The following is a 19,870-nucleotide window of genomic DNA, read 5'->3' as shown; positions in this document are numbered from 1 at the left end:
CCACCTTTCCCCATCCACTGAACGTGGTCCTTGGCTCTGCAGAGGCTTCTCAGTGAGGCTTGTCTCTGGGATTTCTCGTGACTACGCTGGTATTAGTCATTCAGTGCTTTCAGCACGGCCTTCTGGCTGTCAGGAGGGATTCATAACTAACAAAACTTAACACTGAACAAAGTAATAAATACTCATGATATGGAAATAATCACAAATATGACACCTGAACAGCGCTGTCCATCTTTTAACAAGTTAAAGCATGGTGCAAATGTACTGTGTTAGCAATGGCCTGTGTCATACAGTGTTTGTGGCCCCTTCAAGAGAGGCTCAGCTATCTTGACCAGTGTGGAGCAGTGAGCGATATTAAATGACATCAGACGATTGAAGGAGCTGTTGTTGGCTTTGTGGCAGAGTTAGCTGAGTGTTAAAAACACTGGAAGTGCTGGAAACTAAAAGAATAAGTGCTACATTCTGAAAGCGCTGAGTTGATTCTTGTTTTCTTTGCTTTCTGGACTTCTGTGAAGGAAGGGCGTTAACCCACAGAGTGAGGACAGATTGAGCCGTGGAGCAGAGCTGAAAGCTTGCTGCCCGCGGGCTGGAGGCTGAAGCATTGAAGTTACCTCCTGGATAGCAGCAGTCAGACACTCAAACGTCACCTTCAGTGTCATCAAACCACACGTTGGTGTGTTCATGGCTTTTAATCCAAATATGAATCAAAGTGTGTATTAAAGTTTATTTAGCCTTTTTTTGTGTTTCTGAGTTGCAGGGGTGGCCTCCGAGTGATTGGATACTTACATTTTTGTCAGCAGACCTTCCCATCCTTCCAGACAGAGTCTGCTCTCTCCGTCCACCAGTTTTTCACTCTCTGGGTGTCTTTGTAGACGGAGCTACGGCCTGATGGCTTCACACAGTCACTTTTCAAAGTAGCATCCATCATGTTTTGTTTGCTGTGGCGCTCTGGCATATGCGTATACCGGTGCGACCCCCCCTTCGCACGCCAAATATTTGGATAATCGTCATTAATTCGGCCCGAATATCTGGAGGGCGGAAACAGCTATTCGGACCAGCCCAACTTCAGTGTCATCAAACCACACATGTTGGTGTGTTCACAGCTTTCAGTCCAAATATGAATCAAAGTGTGTGTTATGCACTGTAACATGTTAACACTGCACATGTAACATGGCTAATGCCTGCCAGCATTAGCCATGCAGCTACCTGAAGGCAGGACATGGCCATATGGATGGACTCTGTTGATCTCATGAATGTTTTGTTGGTACTGAGTCTTCAGAACAGGGTACAGCTTGTCTCGGTACTGTTCATCCATTTTTTTTTTCTTTGGTAAATTCTTTCGGTCCATTGTTTCAATACAATCGAGTGTCTCTCAGCACCTGATGTAGTGATTCTCGATATAATCAAAGATGGTGGTCACGGCCCACAGTGCTTTGCTAAATGATGTAGACCAGTGTTTCTCAAACTTTTTAAACCAAGTACCACCTCAGAAAAAAAATAGGCTTTCCAAGTACCACCATTATGACCAAAGTAAAAAAAAAAAACAACTCTTCAAATGAAGACAACACACAGGAAGCAGGTGTATTTCTAACAGTCTTGGTCTTTATGTTTCTGTTTAATTCAGTCAGCCACAGTTAGCAAAGGCAGAACACTGAAACTGTCACACAAAGGGGCAACTCTCCCTCTCACTGACATCCTCTCTCTCTCTCTCTCTCTCTCTCTCTCTCTCTCTCTCTCTCTCTCTCTCTCATGCACTCATGCAGCGTCATTTGTTGCTAACGCTAGCAGATGCGGGTGACGCTTCAGCTACGCTGCTTAATTAGCCTCCTGATAGCCTCGTGTTCGCTTCACTGTCGTCAGCTTCAGTTTCAGCAGGGCTGCTGGTTGTATTCTCCTGTTCTGCACTTCTTTTCCTCACAGCTCCTGTTCGGAGCCACATTTGTGAAGTTTTCGGACCTCTCGTTTCACCTCTGCACGCTCATGACGGTGAAGCTAAGCTAGTTTAATCGTTGATGATGTATGTGCACGCAGTGACTGAACGTGACCACGTCGCAGTCCAACACATATTAGAAGAGAAAAACTGAATGTGAATTACAGTTGATTTGACATGTTTTAATTTGAAATTATTATGTAGTTTGGTAGTAATATTTGTTACTGAAAGTTTTGACTTTTAACTAATCTTCAAAGAATGTATACAGTTCTGTGATTCCCCCGCGTACCACTAGAGGGAGCTCACGTACCACCAGTGGTACGCGTACCACAGTTTGAGAATGGAGGATGTAGACTTTCGCGCCCACAACTGCATCAGGCGCAAGCATGTCGTATTACATACTTTCACGTTCTGTGCATTCAGGAGTTCTTTTACAGGCTATTGTGACTCAATTTTTTTATTTTTTTTAAATCAATTGACATTTAAACCAGTTTGAAGATTTTAAACTGATTCTCGAAACATTGATACATCCCTATTTTCCATAAATCCCTCATCCTCACCTCGTTTCCACAGTTTTCTCCTCTAGTTGTTGTTCAGCTGCTGATGCTTTTTGAGACAGTGTGCTTTGCTGGATGCGCAGAAATACACAGCTGTTTCTGTAACCTCAACTAAAGGTGCAGTTAAAGTAAACTTCAGCAGTGAAGGTCGGGCATATTGGTTTTTCACATTCACAGAGTTCCCTGTAAGGCGCCCTTCACCGACACCAAAAGAATAAGCTGCCATCTGCATCGAGCCATCGCTGCTCTGTTTGTACCAGTACATATAGGTATATGTACTGTCGTCCTGTTCACAGTGGATCATCACAAAAACATCCTTTCTTCTCCCAATTATAAATGGAGGCTGGTGAATTTTTACACCACAAGAGAAATCTGAAAATGAAGCAGAAAGAAAACAAGAAAGCACAGACCATTAATACTGAGAAAACATTTGATTGAATGAAATGAAAAAATCTTCTTACTGGTGAAAATCAGAACTGCTGCCATGAAGATGTTCATTGTCATGCAGATTTAAGATGAACACTCTTCGTTTTCTATGTGTTGCGTTTGTATTTAGGGTCAACTCTCTTGTCTTCTTTCTGGCTAAGCAGCTGCAGATATAAAACTTCGACCATCCAAATGTTTGAATGATGCTGTGATCCTCCAACATCACCTTTCACTGGTTTCTCTGCACAGCAGCAGACTCCTAGTGGACACTGGGCTGCACAAACTTGAAATTCCACACAGAAACATACTTCCTATACCTGTTTGAATTGTAGCAACCCATATTCTTAAAACATGTAACGTAGAATCAAAACATGCCATATCATTCTCTACACAGCAGCAGACTCCTAGTGGACACTGAGCTGCAACTACAGTAGAATGTGAAGCAAACAAAAACAAACATGTCAATGTAATCTGACAGTGATTTAAGAGACATGATAATATGTGGATAAGTTTGATCACATGTATTGATGCTTCACAGTTGTTGAACACAAGCTGTAGCTTCCCCGTTACAGACCATGATCACCTTCAGTCATGATTGTTTTAATAATGTGCACATCGTTGTCCATATGTAGTGTCTACACAGCAATGTCTTAAGTGAAAACGCATTGTTTTGCACACAATCATATCCACCCCTACAGACTACAGAGTCACAATGTTTCGAAAACAAAAAGGATGTTTTTGGACTGTTTGAGTTCCTTCCTGTGCATCATCTGTGGCTTTATTTGTATGACTTCCTGGACTGTGTGTGTCACTGTGCCTGGCAGCGCAGTAGTAGGTGCTGCTGTCGTTGAGAAGCAGCTTGGTGATTTGAAGAGAGAAGCTGGTTTTGTCTGTATTGAAGTGTGGCTCAAAGCGGCCCGTGGTTTCATACTCCTTTGTAAGAAACTCTATTTGGGCTCCTTGGTGGCTCTGTCGGTACCACAGCATGGTGTAGCTGTTCATGCTGGACCCTGAGCCCAGCCGGCAGTCCAGCGTCACTTTGTCTCCCGGGCGAGATGTTTGATCTCCAGACTGAAGAACGACGACACTCAGACCTGGAGCACACAGAGGTTTCACCATGTGGAATCATCTCGTGTCATGAAGGGAAGCTCTGGAAATGTGACTGTGACTCTCACCTGAGTGTAAAAGAAGTGACAAATACAGCAGTTTGACCAGCATGTTCCCTTTACGAGCTGCTCTCTGCTGAATGGTGCAAACTTCCCTCTTTTAGAACAAGGTGAAGTCACATGATCACATCAGGATGTCATCATAAGACCAACGATAATCTGATTCCCTTGGAGGACATTTGTCTTCAGAGTATTTCAGAGCAGATCCTGCTTCATTATATAATAGATTCAGTTTGACTTACATGCACCTGGATCAAGAATCTTTTTCTTTCTTTTTCAAAACTGTCTTGCCGTATGAACAGGGCAATTACTTTCAAACTTTGTCCTGAAACTGGGCACCAAATATTACAAATACATGCTTACAGTTACAAAACAGAACACAAATACATAACATATACATGTTAAAAAAAAGAAAAGAAATAAGAAGGCATAAGCTTTTCTTACTGGAGAAAGTTTATTCTTGACCCCCGCCTTCTCTCAGAGACAGGGAATGTTAATTGAAGTTCGGCTGTCAGTCATTCCATCATTTAAGCTTGTCTGTTTTTTGTGTCCATTGTACGATTGTAGGTGACTCAGGTTTCAACCAGCAGATTGTTACCATTTTTCTTGCAGTCTTTAACAGTAGATGTAGTGGAAATCTCAAAAATTGTGACTCTGGTCCTCCATGAATTCACAGTTTCTCAACCATTTGTTACTTATATTGCTTTTGGACAGAAAAGACTTTAATGGAGTCCTGAAGAACCTTCTTTTTATTTCCTTTTTTTTTTTTTTTTTTTTTTTTTTTTTGTTTAAATCTGACTCCCCACACCACGATGACATCCAGAGCAGACATTTTCCCAACTAATATAATCCAAAGTGATGTTAAAGGTGCTGTAGGCAGGATTTTGCTAGTCAATGCTAATTTTTCAGTGTTTTCTTTGGATTAAATGTTAGAGTATCCATTGATAATCCTTTAAGAGTGTAACATAACTGCACTACCGCGAGGGCGCAGCGTTTCTATCTGTCTCTGTTCTGAGCTGAAAAGGAATCTCGACAGCTCCAGGTATCTTTGACCAATCAGAAGAGCCCATGAGGCTCTAACCGTGATTGGTCGAGGGGCGTTCGTCGCACATTCTTGTGGAAGGGGCTTAACTTGCGTGAGGGCGTGATGTCAGAGAAAACAGGACAGGATTGGCTGTGCTGGGTTTCAAATCGCCATCTCAGATGGGTCAAATCGCCATCTTGCTTAGGTAACCCTAAGCAAGATGACAGAGATGCGGACTCCTGCCCACAGCACCTTTAAGCTCCAACTCCGATTGCTGTTTTATTTGATTTACCTGACACATCAATCAACAATAGTTTGTACATCAATGACACTTGTTTTTTTTAAATTCCACCAGCTTTTTCAACCAAATTAACAAAACATTTTTCAGTGTTTGTAGATTCATTTCTAATATGTTCCGATCAAAAACTTTTTAACCAACGGACCCCAGACTATGAAACCTGGTCCCCACTTTTCCTCCACCTTCACCCTGAGCACCGGTACACCACAGGGCTGTGTGCTGAGCCCCTTCCTGTACTGTCTCTACACCTGTGACAGCAGACCGGCTCACAGTGTCCTCCATCCTCCCTCATTGACATCTGCTCCACCCGGGGCCTCAATAGAGCTCATAACATTATCAAGGACAGATCACATCCCATTTCTCAGCATTTTGATCTGTTGCTCTCTTGGAGGCCATTGGCAGTCATTAAGAAATCAAGAGGGACCCTCCCTTCAAACATCATAGGTGAAATATTTAGCAACGTGCAGTTACTCATCTTGCACAATTGTATGTGAGTGTATTGGGAGCTCACGCAGCCTTTCATCAGGCTGCTGAAACCAAAGTGTGTTTTTAGTCAGGGTTTCTCATCAGACCACATCACTGTGTACTGGCAGCGCAGAAATACACAGCCGAGTCTGTTGTGTTCACATTGCGAATGATCAGACCCCCATTTTTCACGTCTTCTCTTGTAATCTCAAAGCCAGTCTGGAACTGCTCCTCATAGCTCGGCTCGCTGCCCTGGTAGCGATATCCGATTAGATTCAAGCCAACTGTCTGGGTTTGCTGGTACCAGAGCATCCTAGTCAGAGCACTGTCATTGTGTTTGCATTTAAACTCCACTGTTTCTGTTTTGTGGACTATTTTGGGATGAGAGGGATCGAATTTAACACTCTTGGCTTCATCTGTGGGTTAAAAAAAACAGTTAATACAAGAAGAATAATCATAATGCTGTGTATAGCAATGCACAAAATGAAGATGTTTTGAAAGGTGATCTTACATGATGGGAGCAGGACGAGGAGGAGTCCGAACAGAGCTGGAGACATCCTGCAGGCGTGTGCTGCTGCCAGAGCCTGAAAACAAGAGCAAAAGTCTCATTGACAGGAAATCATGGAGGCTTTTTGAAGGAGTGTCATCAGACCACATCACTGTTACTGGCAGCACAGAAATAAAGAGCCGAATGTGACGGCTCTGCTCTCTGTACGATCAGAGCTCCTTCCACCACGCTCTTCCTGGTCAGCTTGAATTCTTTTTCAAACTGACCCTCGTAGTTTTGGGAGTTTTCATAGCCGTAGCCAATGAGAGTCATGGCCGTGCTGTCTCTTTTCTGCTGATACCACAACATCATCAGAAGGCTGCTATCGTCATGCTTGCAGTTCATGTGGACTTCACTGCTCTCTTTCTCCACCAGTGGAGACGACTGTTTGATTGTAACTGCGCTCACCTGACCTGCAGAGAAGAAATCAGAGAATTCAAGTCAACATTTATGCTGAATCTTAACGACTCAAAAAGGCCAGGATCAAATTTAGCATCTTATTGTGAACCAGATGGAGAGGAAGAGGATGGTTTGAACAGGTGAAGATATGATTGGCGACTGGTGAGGAGAAAGTGCTGCATGTCAGAAAGAAGGAGGGTGTTGTGATGTGACGGCTGATCCATCCTCACTCCCTCATGATGGAGGCTGGATGCCATGTGCTGTGCCTCCACCTGTTGGTCACATCTGTTCATGCAGCTTAATTTCTGCAAATATCAGAGAAACCAGTGATTCACATCCTTTTTCTTGAGGGACCTAAATGCTGACTATTGGAAACTTAACACATCACCACCACCACACCCTGGTCAATTCAATCCAGAGTTGATGGAACCTCATACCACTATTGTGAAATCCATTTTCTTTGTTATATTTTGTAATTATGATTTCCCGATGATAAACTTTTTGGGTTGACACTCCATCTTGGAGTGTTTTGTGGTCTGATGCTGCTAAAACTTGCAGTTTCAAACGTTCATTCACCAATTCCACTTTTGTCTCTTGCTTTGATGAAGCCATATTCTACGTGACTCTTAGGCCCCATCGACACGAAGACGAATCCAGGCCAAAACTCAGAAATATTTGATCAGTTCACCCTGTCATCCACACAAATTCAGCATACCATGGATCTGAATCCGAACATTTTTGAAAACAGGTCCCAGGGTGAACAGATCCAAAAACTGTTGAATCCATGGCTCCGTAATTACTCCTATTTTAGAGCATTTCCTGATACGCTTGCGTCATCGTGCTAAGTCGTAGCAAATGCGCATGCGCAGAACACTATAAACAACAATAACAATGGCGCTGTGCAGTGAAGCAGAGGTCCTGCTGAAGACTGTGAGCCTTTTGCCGCTTTCACAGCAAAATATTGCACTCCTTCAGTTCCACCGGATACAACAAATCAACATGGAGAGCGCGATGCTTCATGTATTTTTTTTAAAATTGTAAATATACACGTACATGGCGACAGTGGTGGGTAGTAACGAGTTACATTTACTCCGTTACATGTACTTCAGTAGTTTTTTTTCTTAAATTGTACTTTTAGTAGTAGTTTTTTGCAGAATACTTTTACTTTTACTCGAGTAAATTTGTGAGGAAATGTGTGTACTTTTACTCCGTTACTTTGGGCTACATGCGTGTCGTTACATTCATTTATAAATAAATTCAGATGAGCTCAGACGGAGACCTGCAGCTCGGCAGGTCTCGGCTGTGAGAACCAATCACAGCAGCATCACAGCTGCAGTACGGAGGTGTGGCCGCTCACCTCACTGTAGTCGAGGAAGAAGAAGGTGAAATGCTGGCATCTCCCTCTAAAAATGTGGAGGCACATCCCTGGCCTCACATCCAAACTATATTTGCCTCTCAGTCCACAAGAATAAAACGGTCACATAATGCGCTGCCTTCTTTGCCAGCCGAGAACTGTGGAAATCTCGATGTTCCACAACTCCACATCAAATCCAAGAAAGCATGTGATGGTAAGTAGACTGAATGTTACCCATGATAGCAACTCTAAGTTAGTCAATATCAAGCGAGTTAACCTGGCAGGCTAACGTAATGTGGACTGCTGCACAACGCGACCCTGTTGATAGAAAAAACCTACTGTCGCCGGGTGAACTGTACCGCCTTTTAGCGGGTGTAGCGGCTCCATTTTTAATTCAACAAAAGGGATAAACATATCATATGAAACTACAGAACCTAAGGAATAAACACATACCAAGCATATCACGCTGGCATATCAGCAAGGGGATGAAGTAACACTCCAAAGTTGGGCTAAACTTCAGAAAAACAGTTTGCTGACGTTGTAAACAATTACTGTATTTAAATTTTTCCAGTTTTTTTTTTATTTTCACATACACAAACAGGATGGCAGTGAAATGTAGGTGAACTGCTGTCAAGGCTGTGCACACCCATTTAGCACCCAAAATGAAGACCAAAACACGGCAAAGAATATAAATAAAGAAGAATATACGAGGAGCAGTACAATACTCTGAAGTAGTGCAAAGTGTCCTCAGTCTCATGGTTAAAGAGCAGCTTGAGTATAAAAAATATTGAATGAGGTACAGTTATGACGGTGTGCAGCAGTATGGAGCACGGTCCAGAATCAGTGCAGAGTTTACAGTCTTGACAACCTGAGGGGAGCCTTGATGTTAGTGAGAATATTTCAGAACAAATGTATTCAGGCACACAGTTTTGCAAAGCACACAGGTTAGGAAGGTTCAGCTATTTGAATATGAGGCTCGTCTTTGTTATGATGATTACATTTTTTATGCAGACTATAAAATGACATGCTATTGACATTATTTTTTCTCCCCCAACAGCAAATTCATCCCAACAAGCTAAAGCTGTACACAGACAGCATCGAAGAAAAAACAGGAAAAGAAATACCTCCCCAGACACAGGTGATGGACCTGACCTCAAAACACCTTGCTGAGTAACAGTCACACAGAAATGTGACAAAGTGGACACAGTCAAGACATTCACAAGAGACAAACTCGATGTTCAAGGGTCAATAACTCTCGAGATTAAGAATTGTTTTTACTTTGCCACTAGTTTCAAAAAAGTTCTGCTTTGAAAACAAGTCAAATACTTAACAGAAGTTATTTTGTTAAACTACTGACCAATTTCTTGTGGCACAATTTAAAGGAAATTGAGTTTTTTCATGAATGTATCAAAGCCTCCTTCAGGGAATGTTTTTTTTTTTTTTTTTTAAGAAATAAATTGCATCTGAAATAACTTGAGTAGTTTTTTTATGAGGTACTTTTTTACTTTTACTCAAGTAAATATTTTTATGAGTACTTTTACTTCTCCTTGAGTCATAATTTTATGAAGGAACAGTACTGTTACTTGAGTACAGTTGTTGCTTACTCTGCCCACCACTGCATGGCGAACATTATACCAGGGGGTACACAATAAGTGACCAGTTTCTTTCAAACGGTTTAAATTTCTCAGAGATACTGATAGTTTTTACAGCCTTTTTGTTTTCAGAGTCTTTTAACATTTTTATATAAGAGAGTACAACATTTTTGAAGTGGGTAAATGATGGTTTCTGCCTGCTATATTTGCATTTATAAATAAAGAATTTTGATTTCAGGATTAGTAAATTGATGATAAAAAAAAATCCGTTCTCCTCCTCCTGTTTTCTGAAGAAACAAAAAAACACATTTTCCCACCTTAAAAGTAAACTCCTTGTATACATTATTAATTACAAAGCGACAGAAATCCTTCCAAAAGATCTTGGAGTCATCACATGTCCAAAAGAGGTATGGAGCTGTTTCAGGGTGATTTCCGCAGAAAGAACAGTTCACATCAATGTCCCTTTTATATTTTGTCATGAAGTGGTTAGCAGGATGCTTCATGTAATGTTGGATCGACCACCAAAAAGATCTCGAAGGGCGACTAGGCGGAGGCACTATGATATTGCCATGTATTTCTGGCAGACGTCAATGAAGCGCCACCTAACGGCCCGGCATGTTATTGCAACGTTTCGGCCATTTTGAAAACAGTCATGTGGAAGGTCATAAATATTGAATCAACTCCGTCTTTACGGGCAAACGTTTTTGAAACTATGAGCGTTTTGGCTTCGTGTGGATGCGGCCTTAGTCCACTTTGTTTCTTTTAAGCTTTCCCTTTAGCCTGACACATGAAATTAATCGACTCAAAATTGATCCAGGTGTTGATTGTGAGTTATTTTCTGAGTTGATGGAGGAAAAAAAATCTTGTTGTTGAGCTGTAATGGTTAACGGTTGTAAACCTGCTTTGATCCTGTGCTGTCTGGGTTTGGAGTTTCCTGTCGATGTGCGGTTATCTTCCAGCTGGTTCACACGTTTTTGTACAGTAGAGTCACTGTTTCTGATCACTGTGCATTCTTGCAGCACCAAAATATTCACCAGTGTCTTCTGGGTGTTTGAGGCTGAGCAGATGAAGATGAACCTCTTTCTGTCCGTCTCCGCTCACGTTGAAACGTCCTTTAAACGGCTCCTCCACAGTTATTGTCTTGTAGGTCATGTAGGCTATCTGCTTCAGTGACATGTCCCCCAGCGGGCGCTGATACCACAGAATTGTGTAGTAGTTTGGGATTTGATGAGAAAAAGTGAGGCTGGCTTCACTGCCTGGTTTCCAGAGTAATTCTCTTGGCTCCTGCGACACTTGGTTTTCTTTGTTGAGGTAAACTCCTGTAAAGAGATGACGGAAAATAAAACACTTTGAGCAGTGAATGGAGAAAAACTGTTGAATTACGGTGAAATTGCTGGAAAACAAGAATTAAAATTACAGTTTGTGGTACAAAAACAAAGACTGAATTAATACCTTTAATCCAGAGTGCAGAGAATACAGTGATGAGGAGATGGGATGGCTTCATGTTGAAATGTGATGAACAGACTCACCACACTTTGTGAAGTCAGAAAGAAAAGGAGGAAACAGTGGAGAGGAGTCAACGTGAGGCTGTTTTCAGACCGGCCCCCTCTGAGGTCGACCTCAGAGTTTAGTTTCAACTGGGCAGAAGGTCGTGTCACGTCTTTGCAAATAACAGTCACACCTTTCTCAACACAATGGACAAGAATGAAATATTGAGACCAAAGATAAACCTTTTAATTTGTATGAATCTTGCACTTTAATTCAAAATTACTTCAACACTGAACAACACCAAAAAGATAATCCTGGGATTAAAGCAACACTGAGGAACTTTCAGTTTTCGTTGATTTTGGCGGCGCCAGTGGACAAAAGCGGTAGTGTTTTGCCTGAACGAATACTACAGTTCCCATGAGGACTAGCGCGTGGTGTCGTAAATTGCTGCTCCCGGTGGGCATGCTGTCGGACTGAACTCGCCTACATTTGTTTCCAGTGGCTGTGTGAAGGATGGATAGCGACGACGTAATGAATGTAAATGAATCTAATGGTGGCTAAGCAATGTCATATCGTGATGTGACGCATGCCGTAAAGCAGTTCGCACATTTGGAGTTTTTTAGTGCGCAGGGTTCCTACCACCCTCCTCACAGCTGCTTAGTCCAAGTGAAAGCAATACTGATGCCCTCAGCCCGTGACAGAGGGATCATTCAACTAGTTGTAAGTCGAAGTATCATCACAAAAGATATTAAAATGTTTTATTAAGGTTGAAAAGTTCCTTAGTGTAGGTTTAACATGAAGGATTAAACTCATTTTCCTTTTTTCTTCTTTATTTGGACATAATAAGATTATACTACAGATTTAAAAGAAATACAACTCGAGTCAACACACTGATGAGAAATCGTCTGCATCAATAAACTTTAATAATGAAAAATAAAGTTAAGGATGAAGGAACAACAAGCAAAGATAAACATGAGTTCATCAAAACAGTCACAACAGATTCACTCAGAATCAGTGGGATGATATTTGGACAGAAGATCTTTTAACAGTTCAGAGGAAAACAATGAAAGGGTTTGTGAATAGACGTCCAGAGTAGGGCCTGACCAATATGGCTTTTTTGAGGCTGATTCCGATATTGATAAAAAATTGATATATCGACCGATTAATTTACAAATTATTTAAAGCTCGTGTCTGGAGTTTTGAAAGAATGAGAGCTTTTTCTAATCCAGCGTCTCAATGTTCCGCCTTCCCTCTGCTTTCGTGAGCGACCAAGCCACGCCCCTTTAATTGTGCACGCACATTATCCGTAGGGTGAAAATGAGTGCCACCGAGTCTGCAAGCATCCTACATGTTTAACTGTTTATGGTGGATGTTCAGCAGACAATGGATATATCCGAGGTGCTGCTTAGCTAACTTACCTCTACCTGGGCGAGTGCACGTGCTCTCTGGCTGCGTGCACACATTGATTGACAGCGTGACAAAGCGGAAGCTGAAAATCTATTGGCTGAAGCTGACCGGCGCTTTTTCAGATAACACGGGGGTAGGGTTGCAAAGGGGTGGAAAATTTCCGGTACATTTCCAGAAACTTTCCATGGAAAGTTAAGCTGAGGAATTTTGGAAATATTCCAAATTAGAAACTTTCCATGGGAATTATGGGAATTATGGGAATTATGGGAATTATTGGGAATTTATGGAAATTAACTGGAAATTGGGGGCAATTTAAACAAACTATCATATCTGAACTTAAATGTAAATATTTTTTGTCATGAGCAGACATCCATGCAATATAATACAAAAACATGACATTTCAGCAATTTATTTCAGCAGAACTTTGGGTGGGGGAGGGGGTGAGTATTTACTCAACATTAATGTTTTGGTTCATTAAAATAATTGTTCATACAAGAATAAAAACTCAAGTTCTACTGAAATAAATCTGCTGAAATGTAATCTTTTCGTAATATTTTGTATTATCTGCAGAAGAAACAGCATCACATTTGAGGTAGCTACCACCATAATTTGCTAGCCCAGGGGTGTCCAAAGTCGGTCCTGGAGGGCCGCAGCCCTCCATGTTTTCCATCTCTCCCTGGTTCAACACAGCTGATTGCAATGAGGCTCGTTATCTGGCTTTCTGCTGGACTTGGCCATGAATCATCATGAGATTCAGTTGTGTTGAAGCAGGGAGACATGGAAAACATGCAGGGCGGCGGCCCTCCAGGACCGACTTTGGGCACCCCTGAGCTAGCCTCTTAAATGGTCGATGAAATGAAAAATAGCTTTCATTTAGCACCTAACTTACCAGCCAGTTAGCTACTACAACTGTGTTAATACATTTTTATTTAATATTTGCGAGGGCTTGGGTAAATATATTTACCCCACAATATTAGCAAAACTTACTTGACTTTATGTAGTCCACAGCTCAAATTTGTAGCTTCAATAGTCTTGTGCTTTGAGCTCAAAAGTGTGTCCTCCAGGCTTCAAGAAATCACTTGTAGGGGGCGTGGCCTCAATAGCCCTGCAAGAAGCATTGTGCTGTGTGCATGTGATTGAGGAGTGTACTTGCATTTAATCTGGTTGTTTTAGCCAAGACTATGCTACAATATATTCCTCCCAACTATATTTAAGTTCCCTGTTAAGGGCCAACCTTCAATTTTGTAAATTTCTTATTTATTCCCGTTTATTTCCATATATTCTCGTTAAAGCGACACTAAGGAAATTTTCAACCTTAATAAAACATTTTAATATCTTTTGTGATGATACATCGACTAACAACTAGTTGAATGGCCCCTCTGTCACGGCCTGAGGGTGTCAGTTTTGCTTTCACTTGGACTAAGCAACTGTGAGGAGGGTGGTAGGAACCCTGCACACTAAAAAACTCCAAATGTGGGGACTGCTTTATGGCACGCGTCACTTCCACTAAATGTAGACGAGTTCAGTCTGACAGCATGCCACCGGGAGCAGCATTTTACAACGCCAGTCCTCATGGGAACTGTAGTATTCGTTCAGGCAAAACACTACCGCTTTTGTCCACTGGCGCCGCCAAAATCAACGAAAACTGAAAGTTCCTTAGTGTCGCTTTAATTCCCATATATTCCCATTAATTCCCATGGAAAGTTTCCAACTTTGAAAATTCCCCCAATTTTGCAACCCTACACGGGGGACTCTATGAGTATGAGATGAAGGCGGAGCTCATCAATACATTTTTATATTGCTTTATGCTGATATTATATTATAGTATCGAACCAGACTAACACATTTAAGCTCTGTTAAAAATGATACACACATTGGAAATGAACGGAAACTCCGGACACGAGCTTTAATGAATAAAATAACTTTTGTTTTTGTCCCTAAACACTTGAAAAAACAAAAATATGAATTGCGGGCAGAATATTTTACTGTTTTACAACACTTTTTCCTTCAGTATTTGTTTAACTTTACAACAGAGAGGAATTTTAAAGTACAAAAACATGTTGTCTTTGACAGACTTGCATTTTGAATGTATAATGATCACAAATAGTCCGACATTAATATTACTGCATAACAACACACACAGTGAGATGCTGTTACAGCCAGTCACGTTGTAGTAGTTTCTGCCAAAGAGTGGCAAGAGTGACACGACATCATGACGGTTGCTGCACACAGACAGTGATGGTAATCATTATAAACCCCTCCCCCATTAAATAGACCCACCAGGAATCTGCAGAGAAAAAGTTTAGATTCCGTATTAAAATCCAGGGAAGGTCCGTGAATCCGCGGACAGACGTGATTTCCGCGAAAAATTCTGCGATCACAGAATCGCGGATTCCTGGAGGGTCTGATTGAATTACAAACAATAAAACGTATAGATAGACTAACACCGCCAGCCTGAAATGCGCAGGGGTAGAAACGAGCGCTCCCGCCGGCGCAAATTCCGACACTCCGTCGGTTAATCATTCAGGAAAAAAGCACTCATTCAAACTACTGAATGACGACATGTGGACAACTTAAACCTGCACTAAGGAACTTTTCAACCTTAATAAAACATTTTAATATCTTTTGTGATGATACTTCGACTTACAACTAGTTGAATGACCCCTCTGTCACGGGCTGAGGGCGTCAGTATTGCTTTCACTTGGACTGAGCAGCTGTGAGGAGAGTGGTAGGAACCCTGCACACTAAAAAGCTCCAAATGTGCGGACTGATTTACGGCATGCGTCACATCACGATATAACATTGTTTAGCCACCATTAGATTCATTTAGATCCTTACCTCGTCGCTATCCGTCCTTCACACAGCCACTGGAAACAAATGTAGGCGAGTTCAGTCCGACAGCATGGCCACCGGGAACAGCTATTTACGACGCCACGCGCTAGGCCTCATGGGAACTGTAGTATTCTGTCAGGCAAAACACTACCGCTTTTGTCCACTGGCGCCGCCAAAATCAACAAAAACTGAAAGTTCCTTAGTGTTGCTTTAACAACGGCAGGAATGAACCAACATCATCCTCCCAAATCAGGAAGGCTGGCTTGGCACGGCATGACATGGCACCGCAAGGAAAAGCGCATTGATCACAGCTGACAGGGAACACGCACACTGCTGGGTGGATGGTACTCACGTTCGTCGTTCCCTGGGAAAACGGGGCATCAACAATAAACATGTACGTCCGCTAGGGAAGGCAAAAGTAATGTTAGCAGTGTTTCCTGGTTGTAGCTTAGCTTAGCTTTCTCAGCTTAGCTGAGAAAACAGCAGTAGGACTAAGGATATGAATGGAGTCAGAGCCCCCTCTGGTGGACAGACGGTGCAAGGACATTATTCTGCATGACTCCCGACACTTCATACACCATTTACTGTTTTATGAGAAATTAAGAGTATATCGGCGTTCTGTCGGCAAAAACCCAGCTGATGATGAATATTTTGAAAAGGGCTCATATCGGCCGATAATATCGGCCTGCCGATGAATCGGTCGGGAACTAGTCCAGAGTTTGGGCCCAGTTGATGTTTGGATTTAGGACGGAGTGGCAACTGAAAGTCTTTTGTGTTCCTCGTTGGGTGAATGTCTGATAAGAGGAAAACGTTGATTACAGTGTGCGTCTTAACAGGCTCTGTCCAGTTGGATACGGTCCACCAGGCCGTGTCTTTTCGGGCTGCTTCCTAGCGGGAGGAAACTAGTTCATGTTTTGCTAGTAATTGGTGGCGCTCTGTTGATGCTTCGGTAATCAAAGAGAGCACACGCTTGCCAACATTGCTTAGATCGCTAAATTTTCAAATGGAGTAGTTTTTGTAAATATTTTAAAATTATGTCCACAAGTTCATATTCTGAATGATCTACTTTTAAAGCATCTTTATTGGTCTTGAAGATGAAGGTTGAAGCTCTGAACAGCTGAAAACTACAATACTGACTGAACTCTGCCACCCAGTGGACAACAGTGTAATTACAGTATCACTTCATACTGCTCCTTTAAACAAGATTAATACTGAGAGAAAAATTGTTACAAGTATCCACTGAATGAGAGGAGTATTTGCATTTCTGGATGTGTGCAGATAAAAAGCAGCATGTGAACATTTCTGTTACGATCTGATCCTGGTGAGAGCAGACTTGGTTCAGCTGGTTAGTTCCAGGTGTGAGTGGATGTTTAATGTTTGATGAGGAGGTTTTAATACTGAGGAGCAGTGATGTGGAGCACTGTGGTAACTGGCTGCACAGAAGTACACTGCACTGCTGTTGACTTGGAGTTTCTCCATGGTTAACGTGCTGTTCTTGTTCTTGTTTGCGTCTCCGTGCATCTTCACATCCAGTCCCGGCTCCGGAAAGCCCTGTGTTACCATGATATATCCGAGGAGCTGCAGCTCTCCCTGGGACTGCTTGTACCACAGGATTCTGTCGTAGGTGTCAATGCTGTGTGAGCAGTAGATTTCAGCTTTTTCTCCTGGTTTGCTGTGAATGTTTCGTGGCGTCTGGCTCACACGTTCAGTGGAAGAAGAACCTGCAACACAGAACAGTGAAACACTGCAAGTATAATTCCAGCTTTGTGTGCTGTCTAAAACTGTTGAAACGTCGTTACCTGAAACCAGAAGACTGAAAAAGTGACTGATGAAAATTATGATGATCATGTTGGCGATGTTGTCAGTGAAAACCTCCAACCTCATCTTGAAGGAAAACAAACTGTCACCCTGATGCTGTACGGTGGGAGGAGTTAAGGAGTCCTGAACCCTTTTAAAGGGGGCGTCACAGATCTCAGGTCAGCCTGCAGCTTTCAAATTGAATAGAATTCTCATGTTTTGTTTTGTTTTGTATTTGCTCTAAAACAATGAGGAAAAAAACTTTTTTTTTTTTACTTTTTTTTGACTCCACACGGGTAAAACAGGCGAAGATGTACAAGAATCACATCATCACAATTTACCAACTACACAATCATAATAACCTTCAGACCTAAGCACACATAGTTTCTCTTTTCCATACAAGTCATACACAAGTCAAGATTAGGTATTTTGACTAGATACTAACAATGATCTTGAATTCGGACTAATAATATTCGCTGGACCATTCGCTCTCAGATTGTTATGCCCTCAGTGTCGGTAAGTTTCCTGGACATTTCACTGTATTTTGCAGCAGAGAGTGTCATTAAAAGTTGCGTTATGTTGAGACTGTAGTAATTTTCTGGGCGAGACAACAAAATTTATTTCTTGGCAGGTGCTCAAAGTTAAAAGGAGACACATGGAACACAAACTTGAAATTCCACACAGAAACATACTTCATATGCCTGTTTGAATTGTAGCAACCCATATTCTTAAAACATGTAATGTAGAATCAAAACATGCCATATCATTCTCTGCACAGCAGCAGCCTCCTAGTGGACACTGAGCTGCAAGTACAGAAGAATGTGAAGCAAACAATAACAAACACATAAATGTGATCTGACTGACAGTGACTGAAGAGTGGGGATGGGAATTTCGACTAATTTCCCCGCCGACTAGTCTCAAATTTTATTTGCGACTAGTTGACTAGTCTATAAGCAAGAAAACCTGCAACTTAATACCCATATTAAATTAAATAACACTGTAAATAAATAACCCCGGTGTCGGACCGGGGCTGGGGGTGGGGGGCGGATAAGACTGGCACGGAGCAGTGTGGTGCCTCCATGTGGTGTCGGACGGGGAAGAGTTGTGGAGCGGTGCAGCGCTGACCAACGCGCAACGCACACCCGCACGAACATGTGAAGCATGGACGGGCCATGCAGCGTATAGCCGACTAGTAAAGTACTAAACGTTTAATAAATGAGTCGGCGGTGAAACGCACATCCCTACTGAAGAGTCATGATAATATGTTTGATCACATGGATCGATGTTTCACAGTTATTGAACACAAACTGTGGCTTCCCTTTCACAGATCATGATCACTTTCAGCTGCTCTTACGAGCTGCTCTCTGCTGAATGGTGCAAACTCCCCTCTTTTAGAACAACGGGAAGTCACATGATCACATCACAATGTTAGAGGACCAACAGTTTGACTCACATGCTCATGGATCAGGAATCTATTTCTTTTTTGTTTAGAACTGTATTGTCTTATGAACAGGGCAATTCCATTCAAACATTGTCCTGAGACTGGGTGCCACACATTACAAATACATGCTAATAGTTACAAAACAGAAAAGAATTACATAAACTATATATGTTAAAAACAGAAGAAATAAGAAGGCATAAGCTTGTCTTATTTGAGAAAATTTATACTTGGCCGCCACCTTCTCTCAAAGACAGGGAATGTTAATTGAAGTTGGGCTGTCAGTCATTCCATCAATTAAGCTTGTCTGTTTTTTTTGTGTCCATTGTACAATTGTAGGTGACTCAGGTCTCAACCAGCAGATTTTTACCATTTTTCTTGCAGTCTTTAACAGTAGATGCAGTGGAAATCCCAGGAAATGAGAGACTGGTCCCCCACCAGTCCACAGTTTCTCAACCATTTGCTCCTTATATTGCTTTCAGGCAGAAAATACTTCATTGTAGTCCTGAAGAACCTTCTGTTCAATTTCCAATCATTTTTTTTTTTTTTTTTTTTACAAATGTGACTCCCCACACCACGATGACATCCAGAGCAGACATTTCCCCAAACAATATCATCCAAAGTGATGTTTCGCTCCAATTCCCATTACTGTTTTCTATGATGTGTGTTATCTGACATATCAATCAACAATGTTTTTTACATTAGTGACACTTGTTTTTTTTTAATTCCACCAAACGAATTGCTAAAATGTTTTTCTATGTTTGTGGATCCATTTCTAATCTGTTCCGATCAAAGATCTTTTGACCAACTGACCCCAGACTGTGAGACTTGGTCCCCACCTTTCCTCCAGCTGCACTCTGAGCACCGGTACTCCACAGGGCTAATGTAATGTAATCTATGTAAATATTCTGTGATAACTGTTGTACCCATAAATCCTGTGTGTGAGTGTATTGGGAGCTCACGAAGCCTTTCATCAGGCTGCTGAAACCAACGTGTGTTTTTAGTCAGGGTTTCTCATCAGACCACATCACTGTGTACTGGCAGCGCAGAAATACACAGCCGAGTCTGTTGTGTTCACATTGCGAATGATCAGAGCCCCATTATTCACGTCTTGTCTCGTAATCTCGAAGCCAGTCTTGAACTGCTCCTC

General features: G+C 41.9%; 1 protein-coding gene and 1 long non-coding RNA gene across 2 annotated transcripts in view; both read right to left on the bottom strand.

Annotated features, from left to right (window-relative positions):
* Positions 1–19,870, bottom strand: part of LOC115407184 (M1-specific T cell receptor beta chain-like) — a 93,986-nt gene that overhangs the window by 11,343 nt on the left and 62,773 nt on the right. The window lies entirely within an intron of this gene.
* LOC115406821 (uncharacterized) lies at positions 5,990–6,948 on the bottom strand. The gene is made up of 3 exons (XR_003933566.1): positions 6,822–6,948; positions 6,378–6,450; positions 5,990–6,282 (listed from the first exon to the last, which is right to left on the bottom strand). It is a non-coding gene; the product is annotated as an uncharacterized LOC115406821 (long non-coding RNA).

The sequence above is a fragment of the Salarias fasciatus genome, chromosome 19 (genome assembly GCF_902148845.1).
Source record: "Salarias fasciatus chromosome 19, fSalaFa1.1, whole genome shotgun sequence".
Taxonomy (NCBI): Eukaryota; Metazoa; Chordata; class Actinopteri; order Blenniiformes; family Blenniidae; genus Salarias; species Salarias fasciatus.
Note: the sequence above shows the minus strand (reverse complement) of the source record. Positions and strands in the feature narration are given on the sequence as shown.